This window comes from Rhinolophus sinicus, linkage group LG12, assembly GCF_036562045.2.
Source record: "Rhinolophus sinicus isolate RSC01 linkage group LG12, ASM3656204v1, whole genome shotgun sequence".
Classification (NCBI taxonomy): Eukaryota; Metazoa; Chordata; class Mammalia; order Chiroptera; family Rhinolophidae; genus Rhinolophus; species Rhinolophus sinicus.
Window position 1 is genome coordinate 37,489,821 of NC_133761.1, and position 18,048 is coordinate 37,507,868.

Here is an 18,048-nt window from a genome sequence, read left to right on the forward strand (position 1 = left end):
ATTTTTGTTGTTTCTTTAGGTAGGCCTGCAATGCTATGAATTTCCCTCTTAGTACTGCTTTCGTGGCATCCCATAGATTTTGGGTTGTTGTGTTTTCATTTTCATTTTTCTCCAGATACCTTTTGATTTCTTGATCTCCTCCTTGATCCATTCATTATTTAGTAACATGTTATTCAGCCTCCATGAAATTGTGTGTCTTCCAGTTTTTTTTTTCCTGTAGTTCATTTCTAATGTCATAGCACTGTGGTCAGAGAAGACAATTGGTATGATTTCAATTTTATTAAATTTATCAAGACTTGTTTTGTGGCCTAACATATGGTCTATCTTGGAAAACGTTCCATGTGTGATTGAGAAGAACATGTATTCTAAAGCATTGGGGTGAAATGCTCCAAAAATATTGATTAAATCCAAGTGGTCTAATGTATCATTTAAGGCTGTCGTTTCCATATTGATTTTCTGTCTGGAAGACCTGTCCCTTGTTGTCAGAGGTGTGTTGAAGTCCCCTACTATGATAGTGTTACTGTTGATCTCTGTCTTTATGTCAGTCAATATCTGTTTTATATATTTAGGTGCTCCTATGTTGGGTGCATAGATGTTTACTAGGGTTATGTCCTCTTGTCGGATCGATTCCTTTATTATTATATAGTGCCTATCTTTGTCTTTTAATATTTTCTTCATTTTAAAGTCTATTTTGTCAGATATAAGTATTGCAACTCCAGCTTTTTCCTCATTTCCATTTGCATGAAATATCTTACTGCAACCCTTCTCTTTCAGCCTGTGTGTGTCTTTTGATCTGAGGGGAGTCTCTGGTATACAGCATATACAAGGGTCTTGCTTTCTTATCCACTCAGCCACCCTATGTCTCTTGATTGGAGCATTTAATCCATTTACATTTAAAGTGATTATTGATAGGTACATAGTTATTGCCATTTTTAAATTTGTAGTTAGATTGTTTTCATCTTTCTTCTATTTACAGAAGTCCTTTTAGTATTTCTTGCAATGCTGGCTTGGTGGTAATAAATTCCTTTAGTTTTTCTTTTCTGGGAAGCTCTTTATCTCCCATCAACTTTAAATGATAGCCTTGCTGGATAAAGCAATCTAGGTTGTAGACCTTTATTTTCCATCACTTTCAGTATCTCCTGCCACTCCCTCCTGGCCTTCAATGTTTCTGTAGAAAAGTCATTTGATAGTCTTATGGGAGTTCCCTTGTATGTAACCCTCTGTCTTTCTCTTGCTGCTTTTAGGATTCTCTCTTTGTCTTTAACCTTTGCCATTTTAACTATAATGTGTCTTGGTGTGGACCTGTTTGGGTTTATCCTGGTTGGAACTCTCTTCAATTCCTGGGCTTATATGTTGGTTTCCTTCGTCAGGTTAGAGAAGTTTTCTGACATTATTGCTTCAAATATGTTCTCAATCCCTTGCTTTCTCTCTTCACCTTCTGGTATTCCTATGATGCGCATGTTTTTGCACTTGATGTTATCCCATAGGTCTCTTAAACCATCTTCATTGTTTTTTATTCTTTTTTCTTTCTGTTGTTCTGTTTGGGTTATCTCTGCTAACTTGTCTTCTAAGTCGCTGAGTCGATCCTCTGCTTCATCTAACCTGCTGTTAATTCCTTCTTTATTTCGGTAATTGTGTTCTTTAATTCTAACTGGTTATTTGTTATGATTTCTACATCCTTCTTGATGTTGTCTCTAAGCTCCTTAAACATTCTTATCATCAGTGTTCTGAACTCTATCTCTGATAGGTGGTTACCTCTGTTTCATTTTGTTCCATTTCTGAAGGTTTCTTCTGTTCTTTAATTTGGGACATGTTTCTTTCTTTCCCCATTCTGGCTGACTCTCTGTGTTTGCTTCGATGTATTAGGTAGATCCCCTAAAGTTCTTAGTTCTTGCTGGGTTATCTTATGTAGTGTGTGTCCTTTATATTTGACTTGCACTACTTCCTCCTTCTCCTCTGCATGTGCTCCAAAGGTGACTCTTGTGTTGTGTATATTGTCCTGTTAAAGGAGATCTTTAATTGCTTTTCACTTGTGAGTAGGTGGGGTTAACTCCTACGCTGACTAGTTATGAGACTTGGCTTTGCCCACTGCAGGGTGTTCTGCAGCGTGAGGGTTGACCACTTAAATGTGGTTTGGCCTCTATGGCTCTTGTGCCTGTAGAGAATTCCCTCTCGGTGTGTCTCTTGTAGGTCAAACCCGGTAGTACTCTGCTTTGGTCTGCAGTTGGCCTCTGGGTATGTTGAATCTTGTGCCTCTTAAGCTGGGCCCTGGTAGGGCAATTTTAGAACAAAGCAAATCTTCAAGCGCAACAACAAAAACAACAACAACAAAAAAAACAAATACCCTCACCTGTAAAAACAACCAACAACCCCCACTCAACACAGGGAAAGATATCACAGATATAAAGACAAAACAAAACAAAACAAAACAAAAAGCAGCACCAGTCTTTGCTTAAGCCCGCCAAGTAATCTGCAGGTTGTCCTCTGCTGTACCAAACAGGCAGAGCTGGTCACCTGGTGCCCAGAATGACGTTGGGACTGCAGATTTAGATGCGTGGGGCTGAGGGGTCTGGATGGTAGTTTTTACAAAGCCAGTGCAGTTTCTGCCTTTGCCTGCACATATGCACACTGAGAGTAGCACCACTAGCCCTGTGTCCAGTTCTCCTGAGTCTTAGGGCACTTCTTCCATGTGTGTGTGTGTGTGTGTGTGTGTGTGTGTGTGTGTGTGTGGCGGGCGGGAGATTTCTGAGCTGCTGAAAGCTGGGAGCTGCGTCTGCTGCTTACTGCTGATGCCTGGGAGTTCCTCCGAAGATGTATTTGCCCTGCCCTAGGTAGGCCAGAAAGGGTGGTGGCTGGGGATTGAGGTATCTTTTCTCTCCCAGCCCAGCCGTGTCACAGTCTTCCCGCAGGCCAGAAAAGGTGGTGGCTGGAGGCGGAGGAGACCCCTCTCTCCTAGTCCAGCAAAAACCCCACTCCTCCCAGCCTCCTCCCTGGGCCAGAGCCATCTTCCAGTCTTCCCAGAGCCCGAGCACCAAGGCTCCTCTGCAATCTGACACCACTCCTCAGTTCATGGGCCAGTTCAAGTCTCTGGAAGGGCGGGGGTAGGATTGGAAGAGCGGGGTGGGGGGGGGGAGGGAGGGAGGGGCCCAGATATGGAGTCTGTGTCCTTTGTCTGGCCTAGGCCTTAACTGGAGGTATCAGCTGAGGTTATTGCCTCAAATGCTGGAAATGCTGCCTCCTTGGTGGGAGGGATCAGCTGTGGGACGCAGGGAAAGAGCCCACCTCCTGGCTTTTGTGTTCTCTGTTCCATCCTGGGATCCCCTGCATCTCTGCTGCCACAGATGCCGGCAGTACCTCCACAGCCACAGATGTGGGCAGCACCTCCACAGCTGCAGATACGGATCGCGTCTCCACTCCACTCCCTTCCCTCTTCCCCTGCTAGCCCAATTTTCCCACCTGCACGAGTAATCCTTGCACGAGTCTCTTAGCTGTTCTGCGTAATGAGCAGAGAGTCCTTTGATGGGTTATAAATGTCCCATTTCTGATAAGATCTGGAGGAGAACTCAAAAAGTGCGCCCCGCTGCCACCATTCCTATGACGTCACCACACATGGGTTATTCTTGATTTTACGTCATTGGCATCTGTTCTCTGTGGTACTGCAACTGGTTGCTTTGCCTCGAAATGTTATGCTTCTTTCCTCATGTTGGAGAGATACTTAGTGTCCAGTCCCGAGCCACGTGGGTTGTGGGGAGCGAGGAGGGCAGCGCGGGCTTAAGAAAAGACAGTAGATGAGAGTAGCGTGCAAGCGGGGCCAAGGGACTGCAGCCTCAAGTACTCCAGTGTTTTAGTTTTAAAAGATGAAAAAGTTCTGGAGATCTGTTGCACAACAATATAAATATAGTTAACACCACAAAACTGCACATTTAAAAATTCTTAAGGGGTAAATTTTTTGTTATGTTTTTTACCCAGTTTTAAAAAAAAAAACTCGTTGAACTGTACAGTTAAAACATGTACATTTTATTGCATGTAAATTATACCTTAATTTGTAAGGGCAAACAAACATGCTGCTTAGAGAAAATACTAGAAGAAACACCTCTTTAAAGAGGTAATCACTGGTGATGGGGAGGAATGGGGCAGGGACTACTAGTGCATATTATAATTAAATGTTAAATTATGTTTCTATATTACCCAGAAAAAGGAAACATTAAATTAAACAAATTCATTCAAGGACATCAGTAAACACTAAGATTTTAATGGAAAAATGGTTCAAGGTTTTGATTCAAGAAAGAAATACAAAAAGGTATCCCTTATTTTTCTCAGCATGTTCAAATGTCTCATCGAATGTGTATATACATCACCCTTTCTCTTGGCTTTCCTGGGAGCTTTACAAACCTTCTTAAACTAATGACAAAAGAATCAGAGACATAAAAATGTTTCTTTTGGACAAATTTGGCATGTTATAATAATGGAGTGTTTCTGACTCAGAGTTACCCCCTCCACTGCCAGTGCTTTATTTAGAGAAAGCAGGCAGTGTAGGGAAGCAGACAGCTGCAAAAGTTTCCTACCAAGATGAAAGGTGTGAAATTCTTACTAAATGCTGCTTGGCTATGGTTAGGTCTCTGAATGTTAGAGACCTTGACTTCATGTTAGGTCTCTGAATGTTAGATCTCAGAGACCTTGACTTACAGACAGAGCCACGTCTGCAAGAAAACAACAAAATGTCTTCTGGCCTGCACCTGGAGACAGGGCCAAACTTGCGACAACAGAAAACACCACTAAACAGCTACTGGCTTGCAGGCAGTCAGCATTTTCTGTTCAAACAATGCTACCTTGTCCGCACAGTCTCTATAAAACCCTCCTCATCCCCTCCTTCAGGGCTGCAAGTCTCCTTTAGGCATGCAGCCCAGACAGTAGAGGTCTTTGCACAGTCCGATATACTTTTCTCTCTTACAGTAAAAACTTTCCTAACTTGCCTGACCCTGCGCTTTCCTTTACTGGCCAACCTATCAGCTATTAATGATTAAATGGGTCTGGATTTTCAGGGATGTGGCTCAAAGAAGCACCATTGTCTCATCTCTGGTCTGAATATTTTAAGGTCAGATTTCAGTTCAGACACAAGCAGGTGGAAATCTCAAAAATGAGACATGGTTCTATTAACCTGACTAGGTTGGGAAAACTCCACAGTGGTGGTTGCTTTTTTCTATGAAGCTATTTATGGTGCATACCTACTTAGAAACCAGAATCTGGTAAGGCAAAGGCATGCACACGTGTTAAAAAAAGAAAATTCTTTAGGAGTTTCCAGACCGTGAGTGGTAGCCACACACTTGGAAAAAGTCATACCACAGATAGAAATAGAAAATTGCCTACCAGTAAATAAAGCAATTACATTATTTAGGTCCTTGAGGAAGAGCGAAGAAGAGAGGCTGTGGTGTGTATGCAAAGGTCAGACAATGGAGGACATTATTTGCTTAAAATGCATTTCATAGGTAATAGAAATACTTGGCAGAAGAAAAACAAACACAAAACTGTATCAGACTTACCCATTAGGAAGAGTTCTGCAGAGCAAGGTAACTTTCTCAGGGACTTAATGAGAGGAAGGAAAATATGTTAGAAATATTTCTAACTGGAGTGATGGTGAGCAGAGATGTCATTTGAGGTCACAGGCAGGAGAGGAGCAGGTTTTAGAGGAGAATAATGGTTCACCTTAGATCTGGGGAGTTTGAAGTATCCTTGGAATATTTGCTAAACAGCGATGGTTGATTGTACAAGTGAATGAATTCCAGGAAAACCTTTGAAATATTGACTTCATCAGCACTGAGATGATAGTGGTACACATGAAGGTGAGAATTAACTGACTACTATATGTACAATATGTAAAAGAGTTTCATACATATAGTATGCACTAAATAAACGTTTTCTCTTAAATTACTGTCATTATACTCTCATAGAGTGTCTCTCCTTGAAAGCACTTATATATCTTTGTGATCATATATTCTTGTGTGATGAATTGATTGAATATCTTCCCCATTAGAGTGCAAACTCCCATAAAGGCAGGGGCTACACCTATTTTACTTTAGCGGTTTTTAAAGATTTTTTTGAAATAATTTTAGAGTTCCAGAAATGTTGCAAAAATTGCACAGAAATTCTTATATAGTCTTCTCCCAGTTTCCTCTAATGTTAACATCTTATAGAAGCATAGTGCAATAATCAAAACCAAAAACTTAACACCAATAAACAATACTTTTAACTGAACCATAAACCTTACTTGAATTTTTTTATGTTAAATTTATTTTATTTTTATTTCTATTTTTATTTTTTTAAATTAAAGTTTATTGGGGTGACAATTGTTAGTAAAGTTACGCAGATTTCAGGTGTACAATTCTGTATTACATCATCTATAAATCCCATTGTGTGTTCACCACCCAGAGTCGGTTCCCCTTCCATCACCATATATTTGATCCCCCTTACCCTCATCTCCCACCCCCCTTCCCCCTTACTCTCTGGTAACGACTAAACAATTGTCCGTGTCTATGAGTTTTTCATTGTCATTTGTTTGTCTTGTTCTTTTGTTGTTTTTGGTTTATATACCATATATCAGTGAAATCATATGGTTCTCTGCTTTTTTGGTCTGACTTATTTCACTTAGCATTATATTCTCAAGATCCATCCATGTTGTCACAAATGGTCCTATTTCATCTTTTCTTACTGCCAAATAGTATTCCATTGTGTATATATACCACAACTTCTTTATCCATTCATCTATCAAGGGACATTTTGGTTGATTCCATGTCTTGGCCACTGTAAATAAAGCTGCAATGAACATTGGAGCACACATGTCTTTATGGATAAATGTTTTCAGATTTTTGGGATAGATACCCAGGAGAGGGAATTGCTGGGTCACATGGTAATTCTATTTGTAATTTTTTGAGGAACCTCCACACTGCCTTCCATAGCAGCTGCACCAGTCTGTATTCCCACCAACAGTGTATGAGGGTTCCTTTTTCTCCACAGCCTCTCCAACACTTGTTACTATTTGTCTTGTTGATGATAGCCATTCTACCTGGGGTGAGGTGATATCTCATTGTGGTTTTGATTTGCATTTCTCTGATGATTAGTGATGTTGAGCATTTTTTCATATGTCTATTTGCCATTTGTATGTCCTCTTTGGAGAAATGTCTCTTCAGGTCCTCTGCCCATTTTTCAATTGGGTAGTTTGTTTTTTCATTGTTGAGTTGCATGAGTTCCTTGTATATTTTCGATATTAGCCCCTTATCGGAGGCACTGTTTCCAAAAATCTTCTCCCATTCAATTGGTTGCCTCTTTATTTTGTCGATGGTTTCTTCTGTTGTGCAGAAGCTTTTAAATTGCATATAGTCCCATTCATTTATTTCAGCTTTACTTCCCTTGCCTTTGGAGTCAAATTCATAAAATGCCCTTTGAACCCAGGTCCATAAGTTTAGTACCTATGTTTCCTTCTACGCAGTTTATTGTTTCAGGTCTTATGCTTAAGGCTTTGATGCATTTTGAATTAATTTCGGTACATGGTGACAGATAGAAGTCAAATTTCATTATTTTGCACGTGGCTTTCCAATTCTGCCAGCACCATTTATTGAAGAGGCTACCTTTTCTCCATTGTATGTTTTTTGCTTCTTTCTCAAAAATTATCTGTCCATATTTATGTGGTTTTATTTCTGAGTTCTCAATTCTATTCCATTGGTCTACATGTCTGTTTTTCTGCCAATACCATGCTGTTTTGATTATTGTAGCCCTGTAGCACAAGCTAAAGTCAGGGAGTGTGACATCTCCAGCATTGCTCTTTTATCTTAAGATTGCTTAGGCTATTCGGGGTCTTTTGTGGTTCCAAACAAATCTGATGATTTTTTGTTCTATTTCTTTAAAAACTGCCTTTGGGATTTTGACGGGGATTGCATTAAATCTGTATATAGCTTTGGGTAATATGTCCATGATAACTATGTTGATTCTTTCAATTCATGAGCACAGAATGTCTTTCCATTTCTTTGTGTCTTCTTCAATTTCGTTCAAGAATGTCTTATAACTTTCTGCATATAGGTCTTTCCCATCCTTGGTTAAGTTTATTCTTAGGTATTTTATTCTTTTTGCTGCAATTGCAAAGGGAATTGTTTTTTTTTTTTAATTTCTTTTTCTGAGATTTAATTGTTAGTATATAGGAATGGACTTTTGTACATTGTTACTATTTCATTGTTAGTATATAGCAATGGACTTTTGTACGTTGATTTTGTAGCCAGCAACTTTACTGTATTTGTTGATTGTTTCTAATAGCTTTTTAGTGGAGTCTTTAGGGTTTTCTTTTATAGCATCATGTCATCTGCGAAGAGTGACAATTTAACTTCTTCATTCCCAATTTGGCTACCATTTATTTCTTTTTCTTGCCTGATTGCTCTAGCGAGGCCTTCCAACACTATGTTGAAAAGCATAGGTGACAGGGGACAGCCCTGTAGTGTTCCTGAACGAAGAGTAAAGGGCTTCAGTTTTTCACGGTAAATTATGAGATTAGCTGAGGGTTTGTCATATATGGCCTTTATTATGTTAAGGTATTTTCCTTCTGTACCTATTTTATTAAGTGTTTCAATCATAAATGAATGTTGTATCTTGTCAAATGCTTTGTCTGCATCAATTGATATAATCATATGATTTTTGTCCTTTATTTTGTTTATGTGATGTATCACATTGATCGATTTGCATATGTTGAACCATCCTTGTACCCCTGGGATGAACCCACTTGGTCGTGATAGATAATCTTTTTAATGCTTTGTTATATTCCATTTGCTAGAATTTTGTTTAGGATTTTGAATCTGTATTCATCAGAGATTTGGGTCTGTAGTTCTCTTTTTTTGTGTTGTCCTTACCAGGTTTTGGTAACAGGGTAACGTTGGCCTCATAAGATGAGTTAGGGAGTACTGTCTCTTCTTCAGTTTTTTGGAAGAGTTTGAGCAGGATTGGTATTAGATCCTCTTTGAAGGTTTGCTCTAATTCACTAGTGAAGCCATCTGGTCCAGGACTTTTGCTTTTGGGAAGGTTTTGGATGACTGACTCAATTTTGTTACTGGTGATCAGTCAGTTTAGATTTTCCAGTTCTTCATGGTTCAGCCTAGGAAGGCTATATGTTTCTAAGAACTTGTCCATTTCTTCTAGGTTATTGATTTTGGTGACATATAGTCCTTCATATTATTCTTGGATGATCCTTTGTGTTTCTGTGGCATCCGTGATAACTTCCCCTTTTTCATTTCTGGTTTTGTTTATCAGTGTCTTCTCTCTTTTAGCTTGGTGAGCCTAGCCAAGGATTTGTCAATTTTGTTAATCTTGTCAAAAAACCAGCTCTTTGTCACATTAATTTTTTCTATGTTGTTTTGTTCTCTATTTCATTTAGTTCTGCTCTGATTTTTATTATTTTCTTTCTTCTGCTGACCCTGGGTTTCACTTGTTTTCTTTTTCTAGTTCTTTAAGGTGTAACATGAGGTTATTTATTTGGGATTTTTCTTGTTTCTTGAGATAGGCCTGTAATGATATAAATTTCCCTCTTAAAACTGCTTCGCTACATACCAAAAATTTTGGTAGGATGCATTTTCATTGTCATTTGTTTCTATGTATCTTTTTATCTCTCCTCTAATTTCTTCTTTGACCTGGTTGTTCTTTAAAAGTATGTTGTTTAATGCCATGTATTTCTGGTTTTTCTTGCTTTCCTTTTGCAGTTGATATCCAATTTCAAAGACTTGTAATCAGAGAATATGCATGGTATGATTTCAATCTTCTTAAATTTGATGAGGTTAGTTTTATGTCCCAATATATAGTCTAGCCTTAAGAATGTTCCACATACACTAGAAAAAAATGATAGTGTAATGTTTTAGGATGAAGTGCTCTATAAATGTCAATTAGGTCCATTTCATCTAATGTGTCATTTAGGGCTGCTATTTCATTATTTATTTTCTCTTTGGATGATCTATCCATAGCTGTCAATGATGTATTTAGATCCCCTGGTATAATTGAGTTTTGGTCCATTTCTTCCTTTAGTTCTGTTAGTAGTTGCTTGGTATATTTTGGTGCTCCCTGATTGGGGGCATAAATATTGATCACTGTTATGTCTTCTTGTTGTATATTCCCCTTTACCATTATGAAATGTCCATCTTTGTCTCTTGTTCCCTTTTTCACCCTGAAGTCTGTTTCATCTGATATCATTATGGCTACACCTGATTTTCTCTGTTAACCATTTGCTTGGAGTGTCAATTTCCACCCTTTCACTTTGAGTCTATGCTTGTCCTTGTAGCTGAGATGTGTCTCTTGGAGACAGTATTTGGTTGGGTTTAGTTTTTTGATCCAATCTGCTACTCTGTGCCTTTTTATTGGTGAGTTCAGTCCATTTGCATTTAGGGTGATTATTGATATGTGAGGATTTCCTGTCATTCTATCTTTAGTTTTCTGGTAAGGCTGTGTCTCCATTGTTTCTTTGCCTTTTTGTTGTTGTCTATTATTTCTGTGTGGTGGTATTCTATGATATTTCCCTCTGTTTCTTCTTTTATTACAGTATATATTTCAGTTCTGGATTTTTTTGAGTGATTACCCTTAAGTTTATGTAAAAAGAAGTTTGTTATTTAGAGTATTCCATTTTCTTCAGCACGCTTACTTTCTCCATTCCCGTATTCCGGTTCAGGCCTTACTCTCCCCCTTTTTGAGTTTTGGTTGCCACAAATTGTCCCTGTTGATGGTGGTCGAATAGCCTCCTTTAGTATTTCTTGTAGTGCAGGTCATGTGTTAGAAAATTACCTCAGCTTCTGTACCTCAGCTTCAGTCTTCCTTCATATCTAAAGGATATCTTTGCTGGGTATATTATTCTTGGCTCAGAATTTCTCTCTTTAAATAGTTTGAATATTTGATTCCACTCCCTCCTGGCTTGTAGAGTTTCTGCTGAGAAATCTGTTGATAATGTAATGGGCTTTCCTTTGTAGGTTACCGTCTTCTTTTCCCTGGCTGCCTTGAGGATTCTTTCTTTGTTGTTGATTTTTGACAGCTTCAATATAATGTGCCTTAGAGAAGGCCTGTTGAGATTGAGGTAATTAGGTGTTCTATTTGCTTCTTGGATTCGAGGATCCAGTTCTTCCCACATGATTGGGAAGTCCTCATCGACTATTTCTTTAAATATACTCTGTGTTTCCTTCTATCTTTCTTCTCCTTCTAGTATGCCCATTATTCTTATATTGCTCTTTCTGATGGAGTCAGAAAGTTCTTGTAGAGTTCTTTCATTTCTTTTAAGTCTGAAGTCTCTATCTTCTTTCATCCATGTCATTTCCAGTTTTCTATCTTTGATGTCAGTGATTCTTTCCTCCATCTGGTCAACTCTACTACCTAAGCTGGTTATTTCATTCTTAATTTCTTCTATTAGTTCGTAATCTCCAGAAATTCTATTTGGTTCTTTATTAAAATTTCAATCTCTTTGGTAAAATGTTCATGTTGTTCTTTGATTGCGTTTCTGAGTTCATTACACTGCCTTTTTGTGTTTTCTTGCATCTCATTGAGTTTTTTCAGAACCGCAATCTTGAATTCTCTGTCATTTAAGTCACATATTTCCATATCTTTGAGTTCATTTTCTGGAGTCTTTTCACTTTTTTCTGAGCTGTCTTGTTTCCTTGGTTATTCATGGCAATTAATGATTTATTATTTCTCTTCCTAGACACCTACAGGAGTGATTTCTGCAATGGTTTGATAGGAAGAAGTCTTTCTTTTGTTTTCCAGTACATGTTGGTAGAATGTTTTATTTTCTCTCCGTCTGCAGCCTTTTTTTCTCTCTCACACTGTAGGGTTATATTTTCTCTGCACTATTCTGGCTTCTCACACAATGGGGGGATTCCCTGGAAGGCGGGCTTCTCCTCTGTTAACAGTTCACCTGGGTCATAGGGCGCTGTGTCACTGCGGGTATGTGGAGAGCTTTTGAAGTTCCAAAGCTCTTCCTGCACCAGATTCAGAGCCTGAGTATTTTAGCAGTTCTCTTTACTCCTGCAGGGATCCCGCCCAGATGGGTGGGGACAAGGGCATGTTTATCTGTGAGAGGTGGCCCCAAGCAATGGCGGCGACCACAACCACAGCCAGTCCTGCTTCCACAGTTACCTCACCTTTGCCGGAACTAGTAGGGCTGCGAATCTGTGTCTGCGGACCACAGTTCTCAGAACTTCAAATATTCTGTTCTTTTGATCTGACACTGCTACTGTTCTGCTTCTAGCACTGGGCAGATGGGGGCAGGGCGAGCTCTGGGAGGGTCTGGAGAGGGTGGCTAGTCTCAGTGCCTAAGGCTTCCGTTCTCTGCAGCAGTGAGGGCTTAAACCACCATTTTCAGCCTTCTTCCCTCAGTCCTTGCTCCGAGGTCTCTGCCATGAACATTGGGTTCAGTCGTATTATATGTTGTCCACTCAGCCCTGTGGGCCATAAATGGAGCCCTAGGAGTCCGAGTTCTTCTCTCTTCTGTAGCTGCAGAAGTTTCGGAATGCAGCGAGCTCGGAGCACTGAGCTAGGTCTGCATCCTGCATCCATGTGGCTCCATCTCCGAACTTCTCCCTTCCCTCTTCCCCTGCTCGTGCAATTTGCCCACCTTTAGGTGAATTCAGTAGTGATACTCTTCGTCTTGCCTGTCTGCTGTGTAGGGAGTCCTTTGTGGAGTTATTGTTGTTCAGTTTGTTGTAAATTCCAGGTAATTTCCAAAGGCTCACCTCATGCCGCCATTTTGATGACCATCTAACCTTACTTGAATGTTGACAGTTTCCCCACTTACGCCTTTTTTTTTTTTTTTTTTTTTTTTAAAGAGGGCAGAGCTCCCAATGGCTCATGCGGGGATTCAACTGGCAACCTTGGTGTTACCAGCACCATGCTCTAACCAGCCACCCCCTCTTATGCCTTTTTTATAGTTCAGGATCCATTCCAGGATCCAACATTTCTTTCAGTTGACATGTCTCCTTAGTCTTTTTCAATTTGTGACAGTTCCTCAGTCATCCTTTGTCTTTCATGAACTTGACACTTTTTAAGGGTACCCATCTTCAATATTCCCTCCATTTGAATTTGTATGGTGTTTTCTCATGATCATAGTTACCTTGTTGGCAAGAATCCTACAGAAGTGATGTCATAGCTCATTAGTACATCCCATCAGGAGTGTACAATATCCATATATCTAATTACTGGTGGTGTTGACTTGGATCACTTGGTTAAGGTGGTCTGCTAGGTTTTTTACTGCAAAGTTACTATTCTGTGTTTCATCACCATTGTGTCTTTAATTCTTAGCACAATGCTTGGCACATAATAGATGGCTAGTAAATATTTGTTTATGAATGAATCAATGCTGGCTGATTTCCTTTCTCTCCTCAAAGCTGGGCAGATGAGCAGGGTGCTGCCTTTCTGTTTGCCCAATCCAGTACAGCCCACAACATCACAGACATGACTTTGTTAACTTACCAAATTATCCCCTTCCCATTTTTCCTGCTTAACATCTAAGCTGCAGTTACTAAATGCACAGATTTATCTTTACCATGTTATGGGGCTAGGGCTCCTGTCCACTTTGCGTCAAGGATACTGGATGGCTGGAACTGGGGGGGAAAAAAGGAAAGAAATACAAAGAACTAATGAAAATAAGAAAAAGGTGTTCAAATTTATTTATAACCAAAAAAAAAATTCATTGATGAACTGTTTTTCCTATCAAAATAGCAAATCTTAACAAAAATTCATATAATTCAATGATGGCATTAATAGAATGAGATGAACTGTTTCACACATTGTTGGTGCAACCATCCAAGAGGACAATTTGAAACTCCTAAAAGATATTCATATCTTTTGACTCAATGGCTCTAGTTTAAGCTCCTTTTGAGCTAATAGTGAGCTTAATCCACTTTATCAGCAGAGTGGATCCATTCTATCAGCAGAGTTTTTTTGTTTGTTTTTGTTTTTTGTTTTTGTTTTTGGTGGAAAGAAAAGCTGGTTTACTCAGAATGCTGGCATCCCGGGAGGATCGCAGATTCCTACCCAAAAACCACCTCCTCAGTTACTAGACCAGTCAGAAGGTTTTATAGACAGGTAAATGGGAAAGAACAAAGGAAAGCAGGCCTCAAGGCTAATAGTTGAGAAGTTGTCTCCTGTGATCTTCTGAGGCCTCAGGTCTGCCCCAATGTTATCTTAAATCTTACTGTCTGTAGCCATCTGTGGAAAAACTCCTAGGGAGTTGTGAAAAACTACTAGGGTGTTGTGATCTTGGGTCCCAATTTTCCGGTTGCCTGAAGATTAAATGTTTGTTAATTAATGAGGTATGGGTAGCTTTGAAAAAGGGAACAGAGTTCTCAGTTAATCAGTGGGAGGAGAAGCAGAGGAAACAGCTGAGTATCAGGATGGATCAAACTGCAAACTAGCTAAGTTTAATTACGTTATTGATCTACTGAATTTCATCCTTACAGTCCCCTGTCATATGTTCATTTTATTTCTATAAAATCAAAGTAGTATGTGAGGATTAATCGCTGATTTGGGGGCAATAATAAGAATAAGGAGCAATAACCACTCTTGCTACTTCCTGCTGAAAGTGGGCATAGTTCCTGCCTATGGACACCAGAGTTCTTTGCTAGTCGGTTACAGTGGAGAGGGGGCTATGGAGGAACTTCAAGAGGCAAAAAAACTCTGAGCCACTTGGTCGAGCAGCTGCTGGCATGGCTTGTTATCCTCAGGAGGGAGGAGTTTGAGTCATGGTAGATGGCTGGCTATCTACAGATGAAACTTCTGTGTCCCAGATGATACAAATCTGATACTGAGACCAAAAGATAAGGGCCAAAGATTAGCAGCACCAGAAAATTGACAATAAAGTTAGCTCAATCAGCAGATTCACCTCCTTTCTGGGCTTGTTTCCTCATCTATAAGTCTGGACTTGATGACTTCTCAGGTCTGTTCAAGGTGAGTCAGAGGCAGCAACACTCACCTGAGTCCTGGGTATGGTAGAGATACCATCAGCCCAAATACCTAGGGAACTCCAAAGAAGATCAAGAGAGAGGACATTCAGAGCATATGCCCACACTGGTCAGGCCTCTTCGCCATGTGGGGGGAAAACTCCCCTTTCATAATGTGTGACTCCCCCTCAGACTCAGTCTCCCATTGTTTTATGGCGTTTGCCTGCCTGGGGGATTCATGTGCACAAGCTTATCTTGACTTGTTAATCTAGTGCAAGTTGCCGATTGCAGGGATGGCACAGCTTTATTTGGGTGTTTCCTGAAGAGCCTGAGACAAAGTTCTGCACACACGACTGCCTAACTGTTTTGTAGGAATATTTCTCTGTGAGTACCCAAATGATGTAGGGGAATTTTGAGTGCTGGGATCGTGTCTTATGAGACAGAAGAATGGAAACATGGACCAAGGAGAGACAAAGTTTTAAAAAGAGGATAGTTTATCGAAAGCAAAGGGTCAGAGCTCCTGAGTGGGAGGGCATCCCGAGTGGGGGTGCCCAGTGACTGAGGCAAAAGCTCTTACTTTTATACCTTCCCTTGCCTGTTTGGGGAAGGGGAGCTGGCACCTTTTAATGAAATTCATCTACCAGGTTTGTTCTGATTGCCCACCCTGAAGGAATTAGCAAAATAGCCCACTCTTATCTACCAGATCTGCTCCATTTTTCAGGCTTTTGCAGAATCCAAGATTGGAAAGAACCCAAGCGGCACTCAGAGAGTTAGGAGAGTCAGCTTTATTATGCTGGTGGGCTCAGCGGGATCCTTCCCAAAAGACCAAGCCTCTAGCAAGGTTTTGAGCAGGTTTTTATGGGTTGGGGACTTCCTTGAGTTGGGGAAAGGGTAGGTGTCGTCTGGTGATTGGCTCAAGGTGTGGCTTGGAGGGGGGTTATGCGGAAGTGGGCTGTGGCTTAGGCTAGGGACTTCTCTCTTCGCTCGGGCCACCATTTTAGGTCAGTTTCTCCATCATGTCCCCCCTGTTGATGATCGTAAGTAGTAACAACTTAGAGATCATCATATTAGCTAAGAGGACGATCACCCCGCAGGACAAGGATCCAGGTGGCCTGACAGGTGACGGTGGTTTCTATGAAATGTAAGTACGAGAAGGTTGGGTGGCCAGTGAATTTTCCCCGGAAGCCTGAGGGACAGGAAGGGGAGGTGGTGTCTCCTTCCTGGGGAAGAGATAGTATAAAAAAAGCCAAATCATGGTCGCTGTCTAAGACAGGTTATGGAGAGGAGGCAAGCAACCCTGAACAGGAAACAGATCCCCAATAGTCCTTTCTCTAGTGGTGACTAGCTCAGTGGGGTGGATGTAATGAGCAGGGTGAGGGCTAGAAATACTAGGAGTCCAATAACAGCAAGGATGGAGGCCGGGCAGACGATGGTGAGGCTCATCCGGACTGTTTTTCGAGGGTTAGGCAGAGTGGAAGGGCTGGGTCAGGACGGGTGGTCCAGGTGTTGGTCTCTAGTTGGGCTCCTTTAACCTGGGTGTGATGGATCCACGGGACAATGCCTGAAACTTTAAGAGCAATGTGAGTAATGAGTATTACAGTATGAGGGCCTGTCCACCTGGGCCAGAGGGGTTTGCATTTCCAATCTTTGACCCAGACCTGATCTCCTGAGGTAAAGGTGATACAGGTTAGCTAGCATGGTAACCTCCCTAGGTAGACAGGGAGGTCCCTGGTAGAATAAACAAAAAGCAGCCATATCCTGAAACTCCAGGTCCTGGAATGTCTCCTTCACTCCAGGACAGAGATATGAGAATACACCTTAAGATTAATAGATAATCTCAAATCCCCTCTGGCTGGACAAAGGAGCAGATCTGATAGAAATGCTTTGGTTCATTAATCCCTTCAGGATGAACAAACAGGACAAACCTGATAGATGAATCCAATTAGAAGTCTCCAGCTCCCATCCCCAAATAGGCAAGGGAAGGTATAAAAGTAAGAGCTTTTGCCTCAGTTACTGGGCACCCCCATTCGGGACCCCCTCCCGCTCAAGAGCTGCAACCTCTTCTCCTGTCTCTAATAAACTATCCTCTTTCTAAAACTTTTGCCTCTCCCTGGCCCGTGTTTCCATTCTTTGGCTTCATGAGACACGATCCCGGCCAGCACTAAGAAACTGTCAGCAGATCCAACATTATTTTGGGAGTCACAGGAAAATATCTCCATGTCAAAGGGGTGTACCGGGGTACCGAGGGAAATGGGGGCCCTTTCCAGAATGTAAGCACATACATCTGTGAGGACCTTGCCTAGCGCGGCCATCTGGTTTTGGAGGCTGGAGAACCCCAGCTGGCGAATGTTGCCAGGGAGACTGGTTAGCAGGGAAGGGGGCCTCCCAAACATAATTTTGAAGGGAGAGAATCCAGATTTGCCAGGGGTGCAGCACGCCCAAAGGACGGCTAGTAGTAGGAGGTCCACCCACCCTAGGGAGGTCTCCTGGTGGAGTTTAGCCAATGTCTCCTTGAGGGTACGGTTCATGCGTTCAACTTTCCCTGAGCTTTGTGGTCTGTAAGCTGTATGGAGCCTCCAGTTGATGCCCATCGCTCTGGCTACTGTCTGGAGAAGCTCTGCTATGAAGGCTGGCCCATTGTCATTGTGTATGGAAAGTGGAATCCTATAACGGGGGATAATTTCCCTGAGGAGGACCTTAGCTACTTCGCGGCTTTTTTCAGTCTGAGTGGGGAAAGCTTAAACCCACACGGAGTAGGTACAGACCAGGACCAGTAAATACTTAATGCCGCGGCATCTTGTCATGTCAGTGAAGTCAACTTTGAGGTCTTTAAAAGGCTCAGCTCCGTTCCTTTGGATCCCGGGAATAGGGCTGGGACCAGTCTTTGGATTGTTCTTTGCACAAGTGAGGCAGCGTTCTCTGATGGACTTGCAAAGAGCTGACAGCTGGCTTATGTAGAAGTTTTGGGCTAGGAGGCCTTCGAGAGCAGTTCTTTTTAAGTGGGTTAACTTGTGGTATTCAGCGGTTACTTGAGGACCCAGCAGGGCTGGGATGAAGAGTCTTCTGTTGGGCAGTTGCCACCACCCTTGTGGCAATCTGATGGCCCCTT